Source organism: Stenella coeruleoalba, assembly GCF_951394435.1.
Source record: "Stenella coeruleoalba genome assembly, chromosome: 2".
NCBI lineage: Eukaryota > Metazoa > Chordata > Mammalia > Artiodactyla > Delphinidae > Stenella > Stenella coeruleoalba.
In genome coordinates, this window is record NC_137147.1 from 147,686,284 (window position 1) to 147,701,832 (window position 15,549).

Here is a 15,549-nt window from a genome sequence, read left to right on the forward strand (position 1 = left end):
CTAACCCCCGAGTTGTTCAGGGGTCCACTGTAGATTGAAATGTCTAAGGCCTGGCCACAGACTTTGGGAATATTTACTTTTTTCAAGCATTTACTTTTCCTCAGATACTTTCTCAAGTATTTGCTTTTCTACACGCTTAGTCTAGCAGATTTCACAGTGCATTGTCATTTTAAATTAATGCCATGGACCTAATGCCAACTATATGCTGTTCAGTGAGAAACTTGTAAAAGGGAGAGCAAGGAAGGGCTGCAAGAGGGGAGGTTCACTTTAAATGATCCTTGGAGTCAACATCAGATACCTTGAGAAAGAAGCCACCGCTGCTTAATTTGTAAGATCTTCAATTACAGTACTTTGATTCTTAACCTTAAAAAAAAATTCTCCTTCAACCATTTCAAGCCATGTGGAATATCTGTTACTGCTTAGGAATTTACTGTGGTTTTTCATTGATCGCAGCCCCAGACTCTGGCATATGTATTAATTTATTTGGGCAGAGAGTACAGGAATCCGCATGCAGAATAAAGTGAACTTTCTGCTGAAGCAGAACATTGAAGCTGGGAATGATTAATTCTTCAAAAACGAACCATCAGCATTAATAAATATTGAATTCTAAGACGGTTATTTTACAGTTTTCTTTTTAAAAGTACTGAGGTATTCTGACCAAGTTCCCGTTTAAATGGGAGGGTTTTTCCCCACCATGAACAATATTTGTTTAGAGTCATTAGTAAATTATTAATCTGCGTTCCAGTGTTACATGTTTGAAATGCCCGTCCTCCCTGTCTGTGCTGGATTTGATCTCGCGCTGTAATCAGTAGAGCGTTCTGGGAAGTGGGAATGGCCGTGGTTTGCTCTTTTAAAGACCTTAAGAGAGAATCAAAAAGCCTGGGTTATAAGGAAGGAGGCCTGCCTAGTGTTTGATAGCTGGCAGTTTCCATATTGAGTCATGTGAGGCCATGAACTTGGAAGGAACACGAAATTGTGGGAAAGTTTGGGTGGGCTTCCTCCTCCCTCTGATTTGCAGACATCCTAGAATGTCCTTCAAAGTGTTTCTGCAGCTCTTTTGAACAGATGTCAAAATCTCTTTTGGTTTGGAGCTACCCCAGATATTTATATTCTTTGGTCCATTTTCTTCCAATAGTGCACGTTTAGGTTTGCTGTTGGGACATCTAATGAACTGGGTTGGTCCTAAGATTCTAGGGAGTTCTGCCCCTGGCTCCACATCACTTTCTAGCTTTGGAACAGTGGGTAAGTCACTTAACCTCTCTGGTTCCCTCATCGTGAATGGAGGTTATGACAGTATGTACATCACAGTGTTGCTTGAGGATGAAAAGGAATAACTTGTGGGACCTGGCATGAGGTTTCCTCCACTAGAATGTGGAGGAAGCTCCTTGGGGAAGCTGTATTCCAGTGCCCATAGCAGTGCGTGGCACACAGTAGGAGCTCAATAAATATTTGATAAATAAATTAATACTGAGCACTCAGTAAATGTTAGTTATGACAGTCATTATTGATAGTATTCTCATACTTATTATTACTTACGTTAGCCTCAGACTCAACATTTCATTTTGAGTCCCTCCTTACCATCTGCTGATGACAGGAACCTTTATGAAGCAGCTGTGGTGTCAACAGAGTGCTGGGTTCAGATCCTGACCTGCCCTGGTTAATTATGTGCAAAGTTGCTTAATCTCTCTGAGCTAGTTTCTTCATCTGTAATAATAGTGCCCTCTTACAGAATTTAAGTGGGTACTATAGCTCTGCCTTTGTTTTGAGAATAGACAGTCATAAACAACCCCGGTATCTACTCCTTTCCCCATTTCTTGGATATTCACATACCCTAACTGCTTAACCCTGTAGGCGCTGTAAACGCCATACTGGAGTCCATTGTGGATTGCCCAATGTATGGAGGTCTAGCGAAGTCCTTTCGCCAGGGAACCGCCATGTTGAGAAGGTTTGTCAAGTGGTCAGATTTCCTCTCCACATGGTTCAAAACATCTGTGTTTTGATCAGGCTGATCTCTGGACAGCTGAAATGTGTGTGTGTCCTTTCAGTTCCCATGATCTGTCTTCATAAGATACTAACCATAATGCTACTTCATGTTCTGTGGATTGGAGAGATACCAAAAACAGCACCACATCTGGGGGTTCACAGAGGTTGTAAAATGAAGTTTCTGACACCCTTCCCGACACTCCTTTGGTTCAGTGTCTGGTCAGTCGCCAACCCAGTGCAGGTGCGTTCCAGAGCTTAAAGTCTTGACGGTTTGAGTCTGGGAATGGGATCAAGTTCTCTTGCCTCCCACAGAATCTCTCTTCCACGCCACACTCCGGGAAGTAGCCACGATCCAAGTTGAAGCCAATTCCCCAATGCAAGAAAATGCACCGCTCTGCTCCTACTTCTTATCTTTGGTTTGAGCAAAGGCCGAATTCCACAAGGCCTTTTAGTGTCTGGTTAACACCCATGGGTGAACTTTCTCTCACCCTGTCTGTTGCTACCTCTGTCACCTGGCCCTGTGCCCGCTGGGTGTAGTGCATTAGAATTAGAACGGTCACCATCGCAGCTGCTCCTGCTGGTACCAGCCCACCAGCACCTGAGCCCCACCACCCCTCTCCATCTCCTTCAGAGGTAGGAACCTCCGGGAGGCTTTGCCTTCTCCTCTGTCTCCTTTCAGCAAGGGGTGAGCTCCCGCACTCCTACCCGTACTCTTGGGCCCCCCTCCTTCTCTGTCGAGACAGCTCCCATAGTGCTGGGGAGGGACGGGAAAGGGGCTGTCCCTGTGGCTAATATTCCTTTGCTCACTGGCCCAGGATGTATCTGGAAATGGCAGCCCAACCCAGCTTTTCCCTGACTTCACTCTTTCCCTCACCCCCGACATCCAGCCATCAACACATCTTCTACTTATAAAGAGACAGCAAATCTGACAGCTCTGTATCACTCCATAGCTGCCACCCTAATTCATAGACCACCATTTCTCACCTAGAATGGTATAGAATATTCCTAATTGGTCTCTCTGCCTCCATAGTTGCCCTCCTGAACTCTCCACAGAGTGTACTGTTCTTTGGGGGGTTTTAATAAATTTATTTATTTATTTTTGGCTGAGTTGGGTCTTTGTTGCTGCACGTGGGCTTTCTCTAGCTGCAGCGACGGGGGGCTACTCTTCATTGTGGTGCGCGGGCTTCTTCTCATTGCAGTGGCTTCTCTTGTTGTGGAGCACGGGCTCTAGGCGTGCGGGCTTCAGTAGTTGTGGCACACGGGCTGTGTAGTTGTGGCTCGCGGGCTCTAGAGCACAGGCTCAGTAGTTGTGGCGCACGGGCTTAGTTGCTCCGCGGCATGTGGGATCTTCCCGGACCAGGGCTCGAACCCATGTCCTCTGCACTGGCAGGCGGATTCTTAACCACTGCGCCACCAGGGAAGCCCTGTACTGTTTTTAAGGTAGATAAATGCAAGTATTTATATAATGCTTGCAATGTGCCAATATATAAAGTAGTATTTAGACTAGCTTTCCTTAAAAAAATGTACAAAATGGCATAGGTAAACAGGCATTGAGTTTAGCAGTGCCGAGTGGTGACCTGGGACTGCACTTGTATTGGGTGCCTGGGGACAAGTGGCAGAGCCTTGTCCCCTACAAGGTGGAGGACCAGAATGGGGATTCCTGCTTAGAGCGGTGTGCTCCATGATAAGAGTCAAGTGGGAAAATAGCTTCCCCCCAAAAGGGAGACGACACCATCATGGCCATGGTAGTTCCGGTTTTACAAACCGTTTTTACTTCTCTGGGTGGTGGATGGGATCTGGGCCACTCAGCCAGTAAGAGTTGGACTCTGAACTGGATGCTTTTGAGTCATTTTCCAGTGTCCTTTCTACTTTATTGACAAAGGGAGGAGTTTATGTAGCGATCACATTTTTAATTAAAGCATAGCTATAAAGATTGCAAGTAGCAATGCATATTTTTCTTATTATTGATCAGTTTTTTTGTTTGTTTTTTTCTTGGCCACGCCATGTGGCTTGCAGGATCTTAGTTCCCTGACCAGGGATTGAATCCAAGTCCTCGGCAGTGAAAGAGCCGAGTCCTAACCACTGGACCACTAGGGAATTCCCAGCAGTGCATATTTTAACACAAAAGCAAGGTCCATAGACAAAAGCAGAAAGATAAAACCATAAAAATGTAAACCCATTGTGTAGGAGTCAGAGTATTATTTAAAAACCAACAGATATCACCAGTTGATGTGACATTGAAAAACATCTTGTGATTTTAAATTGGAAGGTGGGTTCAGGCTGACCACCCAACTAATCCTACTGTGCAATTTTCCAGAGGAAGTGAGAATTATTTGTGTATTGAGAGAAATACATAGCTGTCTGGGTTTTTCTTTTTTCCATATAAGCACTTGATAATGAAAAAAATGTACCCAGTAGAAGAGGAACCAAACCTTTGAGTTTGATTAGAGTTTGGTCTTTAAAGTATCCAAAACCATTTAGAATGTGTGATGACTCTTTTCTTCCCATTACTTTGAAAGTTCTGATTGTTGTGCTTTGAGAAGGTTCTTGATGCCTCCACATTCTGATTCGCTGGACAGCCCTGGTCACAGAGGTCAGAGCTGGAAAGGGCTGTGAGGGTCAATCCATGTCCCCCATTTGACAGACGAGAAGATCAAGGCCAGATACTCAGAGTCCAAAGACCTGCCTAAGCTAATATAGGGTCACGACAGATGCAGTGAAAACAGGCACCAAGCTTCCACACTCAGCAGCTTTTTCCCAGCCTTGATCTGTTTAAGAAGCAAATACTTGTTTAATTTTAACTAATTGAATTCATTTACCAAAAAATAAGGAGGAAATTCTAGATTACTTTTAAAAATGACTATTAATATGCTTTCATTTTAAAAAGCTTACAAAGTGATTGGACATGTACATTTTAGTGCTTTGTTTTGTTTTGGTTTTTTTGCCTGTGCCACATGGCATGTGGGATCTTAGTTCCCTGACCAGGGTTCGAACCCGCGTCCCCTGCATTGGAAGTGCAGAGTCTTAACCACTGGACCGCCAGGGAGATCCCAGTTCTTACTTTCTAAAGGAAGTATTATTAGATCGCACTATCATATTCTAGGAAATCCTGAGTTGAAATGGTAAATCATCTCCACTAACAATTTATCTCGGAGCTGTGTGCTGGTCAGCTGATCTCACACCCTGCTGACTGGGACTCACTACAGGAATTTAAGGCCTTCTGTCAAGCTTCGATCATTTCCACAAAATCCCTGGTTATGTAATTTGGAGATTTTTTTTCTCCCCTAATAGAAAAGAAAAATTGAATTAGTTTAGATTGTGAAACCCTGCTGAAGGGAAGATAGTTCCCCAGGTTAAAGTCATATCTTTGCAAAAAGCCTTAGAATGCTAAAACTAAAAACAAATTCAACTATTATTTTAAATTTGTAACTTGCAGTTGAGATTCTCCTCAAGGCCTTCTTTACTCCCTGATAGAAGTAAGGCCCTTAGGAGTCTTTTAACATCTTTAGGACATAAGACTCCTTATTCCAAAAGTTTACTCAACAGTCTGACCAAAGTAGGTGTAGCACTTAGGCATTCATTCAACCAGTAATTCTGAGGCTCTGCTCTGTGTGAGGTACTCAGATAGGAATAAACAGGACACAGCTCTCTCCTACCTGGGATTCAGGGAGAAGAACATTCACCTTGAACTTGGGGAGCTCTGTGTATCAGCATCTCTGAGATGCTCCTTCCCCCACTTTTCTCACCTTGAACCAACCCAGATTCTCCAACTCTCCTGACCGCCCCCCCAAATCTGCCCAATTCCCCAAACAAGACAGCCTGATTTTCTAAAACAAACTATTCTGTCTTATATGACTCAGGATTTAACTGATTTGACCAACACTTGCCTTTTGTGTGTCCACAGACTAGGGACACTGCTTAGTAAAGACTGGGTTTTCTAGTAGTTCGATGTTAGATACTCTGCCTCGTTGTCCCCATAGATATATGTACTTGTCTGACTTTGTGCCATGTTCTTTGACCTCAGAAAATCTAGTTACCTCACCATCTCCCATCTAAGCCTTCTTCTATTTATAATTTGTGGCCAAAGTGGGTCCTGCCCTCTAGGACCGAGGCCACGTGGAAGGATGCCCCACTTCATGCAAATGTACAGGTGAGACAAGGGGAGATTCCCTCCCCCTCCCCTTTAGGTCTTGAACCTCAGATGTCTCTAGGATTCTGTTTTCATCCTGCTTTTGGAAGTTTCCTCTGTCTCCAGGCAGCAAGGAGGGGGTCCTGGGGTCAGAGAAGTCTCCGTGAGCACACAGAAGGCTCTTTGTAGCTCCAAACTCGGAACAGCAGAGCCCTGAAAACTTTAGTAATAATAGAAGGTGACAACCCCCAGATGCTCTTGTGGGCCAGCCAGACCCCAAGTCTGCTACTTTCCCTTAACCTCAAGGCCCCCTCCCCACCTAGGGCCCACAGCCCACACCAGTGCTGCTGCAGTGCACACAGCCCTGCATCATATCACCATTAATTCTTTTTTTTTTTCTTTTTTCACCCTTAATTCTTCAGTAGGAATTTAAATTCTCAAATTGAAACTGTTTATGTATCGTGTTCAGAAATGAGCACATTTCATCAAAACTAAGTCTCCATCTGTTTATTTTTTTAAAAAACTGATGTTTCTTTTCTGTCAACCTTATTTCCATTTTCTGTTGCCGTTGATATTTTTTCTTTTTTTTAAACAACTATTTATTTATTTATTTTTTAGCCGTGTTGGGTCTTCGTTGTGGCGCGCGGGCTTCTCATTGCGGTGGCTTCTCTTGATGCGGAGCACGGGCTCTTGAAACGCGGGTTCAGTAGTTGTGGCTCACGGGCTCTAGAGCGCAGGCTCAGTAGTTGTGGCACACGGGCTTAGTTGCTTCGTGGCATGTGGGATCTTCCCGGACCAGGGCTCGAACCCGTGTCCCCTGCATTGGCAGGCGGATTCTTAACCACTGCGCCACCAGGGAAGCCCCTGTTGTCATTGATTTTTAAGACGCACCATTTAAAATGTATATCTAGGAAAGAAAAATGCTGTTAAGTAAAAAGAGACATGTCATCAGTTGTAAGATACAGTCTGATTTCAGCTGTGTTAAAATACAAAAACAAAACATTGTGCTTCCCCTGCTCCCCCCTCCCCACCAATGTGCTTCTTAGAATCAATAAAATCTGGGTCAGGACTTGATTAGATTTCACTTTCGTTCTGACAGAGCTACTTAGGTTGTTAAAATAGCCAGGTAAGCAGGACACTTTCCTTTCAGCCCATCACCGACTCTCTTGGCTTCCTTATAAACCATGCTAGGTAAGCACTTTGAACTTGAAAAACATTTGACTGTTCTCTCAAATGGTCGGGATTGTTTAACCACAAAAAGCTTGGGCTTTTATGTCTAAAAGTGCTGTGGGTTTCTTTTTTCTTTTAATTTCACTTTTCAAAACTAAAAAACAGCTCGTAAGGTCACAATTGTCAAAACCATTTGTAGGTATCGATACAGCTTCACTGGGACTTCCCTGGTGGTCCAGTGAGTAAGACACCACACTCCCAATGCAGGGGGCCTGGGTTCGATCCCCGATCGGGGAACTAGATCCCACATGCATGCCGCAACTGAAAGCCCACATGCTGCAACTGAGAGCCCACATGCCCCAACGAAGATCCAGTGTGCCGCAACTAAGACCCAGCACAGCCAGAATAAATAAATAAATATTTTTTAAGAAAAGATTTAAAGAAATACAGCTTCACTGTGACAGTTTCTTAAGCTATAAAGCTGGCATTAAGGCCACCTTTTCTCAGAGGAGTCCAGTAGCGTCATCCAGGGAGAAGGGTAACATTGAGAAGTGACCAGTGAAGGAAAAAAGGCAGGACGTTAAGAGAGATCTATCTTGGTGCTCTTATGTCCCAGCTTTCCCTTGTCCAGAAATCCTTCTGACAATTTCTGACTGTGTTCTTGAATATATGATGTCTCAGAAGGGAGCCTGCTTATTTCTCAACAGCTAAACTTATTAGAAATGTCAGGGCAATTGTGTTTCTTTTGTTTTTCTCTTTTAAAGGAATTTTACATAATCCATTTATTTTCTTTTGAAATGAGAATAAATACAGGTTACCACAGAAACTTGATGTTCAAGCTAAAATTTATTTTTTGTGTGTGACATTTATCCACTCATACTGGTTCTGCTTCTCTAGATTTACCCAGCCATGAAAGTCTTTCTAACCCATTATAATGTCTTCTAGCTCCTCTGAGGTGTATAGGAAGTATCCAGTTCCTGTCAGACATGAAGTTAATTTATGGGTTTATTTCAAGTTCAGTTGCAAGTTCAGCTCTACAGTTTACTGCGTGATCTTGGGTAGCTTGTTAATTTTTCTCGTCTTTAAAATGGGGATAATAAACTAATTTACTTCTCACAGCACTTTATCTCAGAGTTTTGTGAGAAATTAGTTGGTGCGTGTAACTCCCGTTGTACAGTGCCTGGTAATTAGTAAGTGCTCAATAAGTGTTAGTATTCTCAGTCACTCTTCTGGTCAGCTCCTTCTTCTATCCCCTACCTCCCAAACTGGAGTAAAGCGGAAACATCTTACTACTTTGAATTCCTTCATTTCTGTGAATGGTACCATAAGTGTTCCAGTCTCAGAATCCTGAAATACTGATGTCATTTCCTTTTTTTTTTTTCTTCAGTCTTTCCCTTGATTTCAGTGTCTAATTAGTTATTAAGTCTTCTACCCACCCCTTCCTCTAATTCTCACGACCACTCATTTTGACAATTATAAAAATCTACCACCTGGTTTCCTTGCCTCAGCTTTGTAGGACAGTGTGGTTGTAACCGCAGGGACTTTCATGGTAGCCTCACTTGAGTTCAAAATCTGATTCCACCACTATTGGAGTGAATGGGCATTTTGAGACTTAGGTCCAGTATCCGTGAAATGGGCATCTGTCTCTTCCAGAGTGATGGTTGGGTAATTCGATAATATTATAAGTCTGAGGAGGTCTGGGTACACCTGAGGCATTCATTAAATGCCAGTTACCCTCCCCCACCCACCCCCAGTTCATTCCGTGTTCAGTGACTACATGAATTCCTGAATCAGTGCTTTAGTCACATAGTACCTTGCTTAAGAACCCTCTGTGACTTCCCAGTTCCTCCTAAGGCATGTCTAAAGTCTTCAGCACACATGGAACATGGAACAGAGGTTCTCGGGCCAGGCTGGGTGTGCTTGAATCCTGGCTCCAGGACTTACTAACAACCTTGGGCAAATTTCGCGACCTCTGCCTCCGAGTTGCTTCATTTGTAGAATGGGAGTGATGATAACGTTACCTACCTCATAGGGTTATCATAAAGATTGCGTTAGTTACCCACGTACAGGACTTGGAAAGGTCCCTGACGCCAGTTGTCCCAGGCCTTCCCTGGTGTCCCGCCAGCTTTCTTTCCTGGTACTTCTCTCATGACTCTTCTTTTGCACTCCTGGACTCCTTACAAGCCAGACAATTTGTTTTCCCAAAGCTGTCCCTCACTTCCGTCTCCCCTTCTCTTGAAGGTCTGTGTGGCTGCTCTCTTCACAAATTATTTCCTCTGTTGGTTTACCTTGGAGATGGCGAGTTGAGAGTTCGCCCCAAGAACCTGGACTGTTTACATGATTCATATCAGATTAAATTCTCTCATCCCCCTCCTTCCAGGTTTCTTTAGGGAGGAAGATGAGAAGAATATGTCTTACCATACATGACTCTCATGAAACTATTAGAAGTGCTTGTTAGTCTGTCTTTATGCCTCATTGGACTGTAAGTCCCAAGAGGAAGAGAAAAGTACCTGTCGTGTCCATCTCCATCTCCCAACTCATAGCAAAGTGTCTGGCACATAATAGGAACTCAATAAATATTTATCGAATAGATGGATGGCGAGCAAGATTGGAAACTATAATGCCCCTTTTGACGTTTCCAAATTGCAAATATCAGATGCACTTTCTTCTCTGCCTGTGGAGGAAACCACTCCTAGCAAGAACGCAACTCAATGCTGTAGAATACTCTCGGGCTACTGAGGTTATCTGGGGGGTTTTGCTATTGACAAAGTCATGGGAAGTTAGTTATTAGCATATATGAGTGATCTCTTAATATCAACTTTCACAAGTGCTTGAACTGAATCCAGATTTATTTTCCTAGTATAGTTTCAATTTTTTTTTTTTTTTCAGTACGCGGGCCTCTCAATGTTGTGGCCTCTCCCCCCTGCGGAGCACAGGCTCCGGACGCACAGGCTCAGCGGCTATGGCTCACGGGCCCAGCCGCTCCGCGGCACGTGGGATCCTCCCGGACCGGGGCACGAACCCGTGTCCCCTGCATCGGCAGGCGGACGCCCAACCGCTGTGCCACCAGGGAAGCCCATAGTTTCAATTTTTAATGTGCGTTATTTGCTTTGTATGATACCTTACTTACATAGCACAGTGCTTTCATAGAAATAATGAACCCAGAAAAACTCATAAATCCTTTGTGAAATGTGCAATGGAAGGCAATAGAACCGGTATCCGATCTACACATGATGAAATGAACTTCGTCATTGAAAGACCAGTTTATTTGGTAGAAAGTGATCAGAAATAAAGTAGGACGGACAAGTGTGAAAAAGCATATGTAATCATTTGGTCTTAACATCAGAATTCTTTGTGGAGTTTATTCACTTCCATTCCATTTCTTTCTTTCTTTCTCTAATACTGCTGGAAAGAGAGAGTACTACCCACATTTTTTTTTTTTTTTTTGGCAGACTCAGGTATAAGTTAATTAACATTTTGGCCTCCAGTCTGGAGAGCAGACCCTGTTCTCTTTGTAATGGGTGCTGTCAAGGAAGTTTTTCACAGGCAGAGGGAAAAAATGGTACCCACTCCACTGTCAGGGATTTTTATGAGGGTCAAGTAGCCTTGGAAAGCATTCAGGCCGCAATGACCTGGCTGCTGCAAAGAATGCCACAGCCCTGTGACAGGTTAGATTTGCCATAAACCTGCATTCACTAAATTCTTCAGATAGTGAGAGATTGTTGCACTCTAGCCCAAGAATTTCTTGTATACTTTTGTTTTTCCTTTTTTTGCAAGTGCAGGTTGGATAGGTTGCTGCCCTCTCTTTGCTCACTTTCCCTCTTGTGTTCTTGCCGCTTCTCAGAATCACCATGAGCCAAATCACCCTAGGACTTGTTGGCCCTCCATGCATCAACATAAAACATATTCTTTAGGGTCCACACAGTGTTCCAAGAATGTCTCAGTAACTGATGAGACATGGCTTATTTGTCCTGGGGAAGTCTGATTTCATGCTCAAGTTCCACCCTGTGTGAGTTTTTATGCTAAGCTTCAGACAAATGTAATCTTGACCTAAGGTGTGCTAGTTTTATTACTTTTATTAACAGCAGTAGCATTGGAGCATTATTTCCACAGGCAAAGGATTCAAGGAGGCTGAGGCGATATATGAAGTCATTCAATCTTCCTAACAGCCAATGAAGTTTCATTATCATCTGCCTTTGACAGATGAGGAAACTGAGGCATGAAGAGGTTAAGTAACTGGCCAGATATTCTTCTTGGCAGGTCAGGACTAGATTTTTTCCTAAGGTTCCTTTCAACCCTGAGAGATGTAAATTCTTCTCTGGGTGGAAATGGCACATCAGGTCAAAAATGTAGCAGAAGTGAGGGAGGGAGAGAGAGGTGCAGGGGTGTGTACTAGTTAAAGCTTTGGGGGGATACGTGTAACATCCTGGGCTTCCTTACAACATCCAAGGAAGTAAGGGGAGGAGCTGTATAGCTTCAGGGAGTTGTGAGGGAGACTTTGGATCTTCCTTCAGATCAGAGGTTACAAACTGCTGACCCCCTAGCCTCCATGGGACCTGAAGATGTGTTTATTTGGCCCATACATTAAAAAAAAAAAAAAATTACACCAGAGTTTAAAAATCAGATTTCACATGAAAATCTGAATTTCCAGCTTCACTAGATGCATCGGATCTGGCAACCTTGAGTCCTCATTTCCTGGGGTGACATTTGGCTGGAGCGGCATAGGGGCTGCCCTCTTCTTCAGACGCTCCAGTCAGCTCAGCTTCCCCACTGCCTGCATCAGCCCTTTATTATCTGCCTGGACCCTGTAGGCATTTGCCTTGCAGTCACCCCTCTGGTGCAGGGTTTCTCGTCCTTGATACTGCTGATATTTTGGACCAGATAACTCTTTGTTGTGAGGGGCTGTCCTGCATGTTGGGGAATGTTTAGCAGCATCCCCGGGCTCCATCCACTACATGGCAATAGTATCCCTTCCTCAGTGTGACAAGCAAAAACGAATCCAGAGGTTGCCCAGTGCCCGCTGGGGAGGGAAATGGCCTCATGAGAGCTACTGGGTTTGTGTAATGAGCCTGAGCCAATGGCAGCTCCACCCCTAAGCGTCTCTGTTATCAATTTCTGGGCATGAGAATCTGATTGGTCTCACTTGGCTCAGGGGTCTCTTCCTGTGGTCAGGTGGCAAGGTGGCATTGACCATCATGACTGCCACCTCCTGCAGAAAAGGGAGCAGGACAGGCAACCCAATAGGTGTCCATTGTAAGAAGAGGGTTGCAAAAGATGCTACGTGAAAACAAGAGAGTCCAGGCATATATACACTATCAAACGTAAGGTAGATAGCTAGTGAGAAGCAGCCGCATAGCACAGGGATATCAGCTCGGTGCTTTGTGACCACCTGGAGGGGTGGGATAGGGAGGGTGGGAGGGAGGGAGACAGACGCAAGAGGGAGGAGATATGGGAACATATGTATATGTGTAACTGATTCACTTTGTTATAGAGCAGAGACTGACACACCATTGTAAAGCAATTGTACCCCAATAAAGATTTTTTTAAAAAAAGTAAAAAAAAAAAAAAAAAAGAGAGAGTCCAGGAGTAACTCTCAATAGCATAACAATCTTAACTTTCCAAAGGATGTTCTTTGTACCTATTCCCTCATTTTATTCTCTCCTCCAGCGTTCTATGAAAGAGCCAAGGCACATAGTTTGCCCTTCTAATTCAGCAAATGAGGAAACAGAGAGAAGTAAATGTAGTTGCCTCAGTGCACAAAGCCACTAGATAGAACCCAGGCTTTCTGGAGCCCACTGCCCCTCCGGTTACCCCTGAAATAGCAGCCCTCTGTAACACAGCACCCTGTCTACTCCGGGGAGATTAAGGGAGAAGAGCAAAGCCAGCGGTCAGCAGACAGCTCAACCCTGAAAACATGAACGACTCAGTCACTCATGTCTGCAGAGCAGGTTTCGTTGGCAGGAGGCCACCCTGTCTAAGTCCTGTTCCAGTCCGTCTGGGTGTAACCCAGCCATTATGGTCTCTCCGGTTTCAAATGCACAGGAACAATTAAGTCATTCTCATAATTTCATGTGGTACAGAAAGTTCCAAGCCAAAAATACCATCCTTGCTTCCTACTTTTAGACTTCCAGGGAACTTCCCCCTCCTTCCCTCCCTACAATTCACTTTGATTCCTTCTATTTTTCTCTTCTTGAGTGCATTGCCCAGACACGGAGTCCTAGTTTACTTAACGAGGAGCTGTAGACCCAACACAAATCAAAACAAACCCAATCTCCATTTGGCAGGAGTGGTGAAAATAGGGAATTGACAGCAGCCCTCAAGTACAGAATGTTAAAACACAAAAGAGTGTGCAGATCTCACCTCCAGTGTACGAAAATAAGAGAACTGATCACCAGATGATCACAGAAGGATGGTGGGATGACAAGGGAAGCAGTTGTATCTAGTATATTCCTATTATTATTTCTGGGTTCTAAGTAACCACGGTCAAATCACTTTCTTTATCTTCAGTATATAGAATTTCCTGTCCCATAGGACTGTCACGTCAGTCCTGTGTTGCTTCCTTAAATAATTAATTTTTTTAGATCTTTCTCAGATGTTATATTAACAGTAACTTCCCGACGGACAACTGATTTGGTCTGTGTGTACACACACACTCACGTGTGCACACACTGTCTCTGCCTTGGTGCTGGGTACGTGTTGCTGGACCACCATTGAGCTTATATCAAGAATGAAATGAATTCCAGTTAGAGATGATTTGAAAGTTTCTTCTGTAGGAACAGATATTATGAGCTTATTTGTAACATGTCTTCTCCTTAGAGCAGTGGTTCTCAAAAACTTTAGCCTGCATCAGCATCACTTGGAGAATTCATAAAAACACCAATTGCCGGTCCCACTCTCATCCCCAGAGCATCTCATTCAGTAGGTCTGGGGTGGCGCCAGGACTTTGATTTCTAATAAGTTTCCAGGTGTTGCCGATGTTGCTGTCTGGAGGCTCTTTCTGTGAACTAAACTAACCAAGAATGGTGCTTTGACTTTCTTTGGTCGTCCCGAATCCGGGTTCATCCGACACCAGCTGTCTCTACCGTGCCACCTAAGTTTGACTCCAATGAGATCAAAGTCGTGTAGCTGAGGTGCACTGGTGGGGAAGTTGGTGCCACGTCTACCCTGGCCCCCAAGATCGGCCCCCTGGGTCTGTCTCCAAACAACATTGGTGATGACATCGCCAAGGCAACTGGTGATTGGAAGGGTATGAGGATTACAGTGAAACTGACAATTCAGAACAGACAGGCCCAGATTGAGGTGGTATCTTCTGCCTCTGCCCTGATCATCAAAGCCCTCAAGGAACCGTCAGGAGACAAAAAGAAGCAGAAAAACATTAAACACAGTGGAAACATCACTTTTGATGAGATTATCAACATTGCCTGACAGATGCGGCATCGATCTTTAGCTAGAGAACTCTCACCATTAAAGAGATGCTGGGGACCACCCAGTCTGTGGGCTGCAGTGTCCATGGCCGCCACCCTCACGACATCATAGATGACATCAACAGTGGTGCAGTGGAATGCCCAGCTAGTTAAGAACTGCAAAGAAAAATAATAAAGGGTTACTTGACAGCCAATGGGAGGAAGAATGGTGCTTTGGGGAATTCCTTGGTGGTCCAGTGGTTAGAACTTGGCCCTTTCACTGCCGCGGGCCTGGGTTCGATCCCTGGTTAGGGAACTAAGATCCCGCAAGCATCGCAGTACAGCCAAAAAAATACATAAATAAAAAAATTAAAAGCATCACAGTAGCATCCTACAGATCAATTAATAATTCCAAAGGTAAAATGTATCTTAAAAAAAAAAAAAGAATGGTGCTTTGAGCACTAGCTGTCCCTAGCAGTAGTGATGACTTGCTTCTTCTGCTTCCGTACCTTATTTGTGCTGTCCCTGGAAAGCCCCCTTCCTCCGATTGGCCAACCAAGTCCTGTGCATCTGCCAGGCCCAGCCTAAGTTCCCGTTCCTTCACCTACTCTTTCCTGACTACTCGCTTCACACTTGTCACTTCCCTTCTCTGAACTCTTCCAGTTTCTGGAATAAGCCATAGAATCGACTCTGCTGCCTGCATCACGAGCATGTTGCACGGTAGTCCTTTCCCCATCGAGACCGAACACATTTGATGAGTGAATGCGACTATGCCTCATATACTCTTCAGTGTGTCCTTGCACTTGCACAGGGCTAAGCACATTGTAGATGACTCAGTAACTTACTGATTGGTGAACGCTCAAC

General features: G+C 44.2%; 1 protein-coding gene and 1 pseudogene across 2 annotated transcripts in view; both read left to right on the forward strand.

Annotated features, from left to right (window-relative positions):
- Nucleotides 1–15,549, forward strand: part of MYO1E (myosin IE) — a 202,140-nt gene that overhangs the window by 37,804 nt on the left and 148,787 nt on the right. The gene's annotated exons all lie outside the window — the stretch shown is intronic.
- Nucleotides 12,478–15,426, forward strand: LOC307181863 (large ribosomal subunit protein uL11-like; annotated as a pseudogene). Its single transcript has 2 exons — nt 12,478–12,535; nt 14,355–15,426. The product of its transcript is annotated as a large ribosomal subunit protein uL11-like (transcript).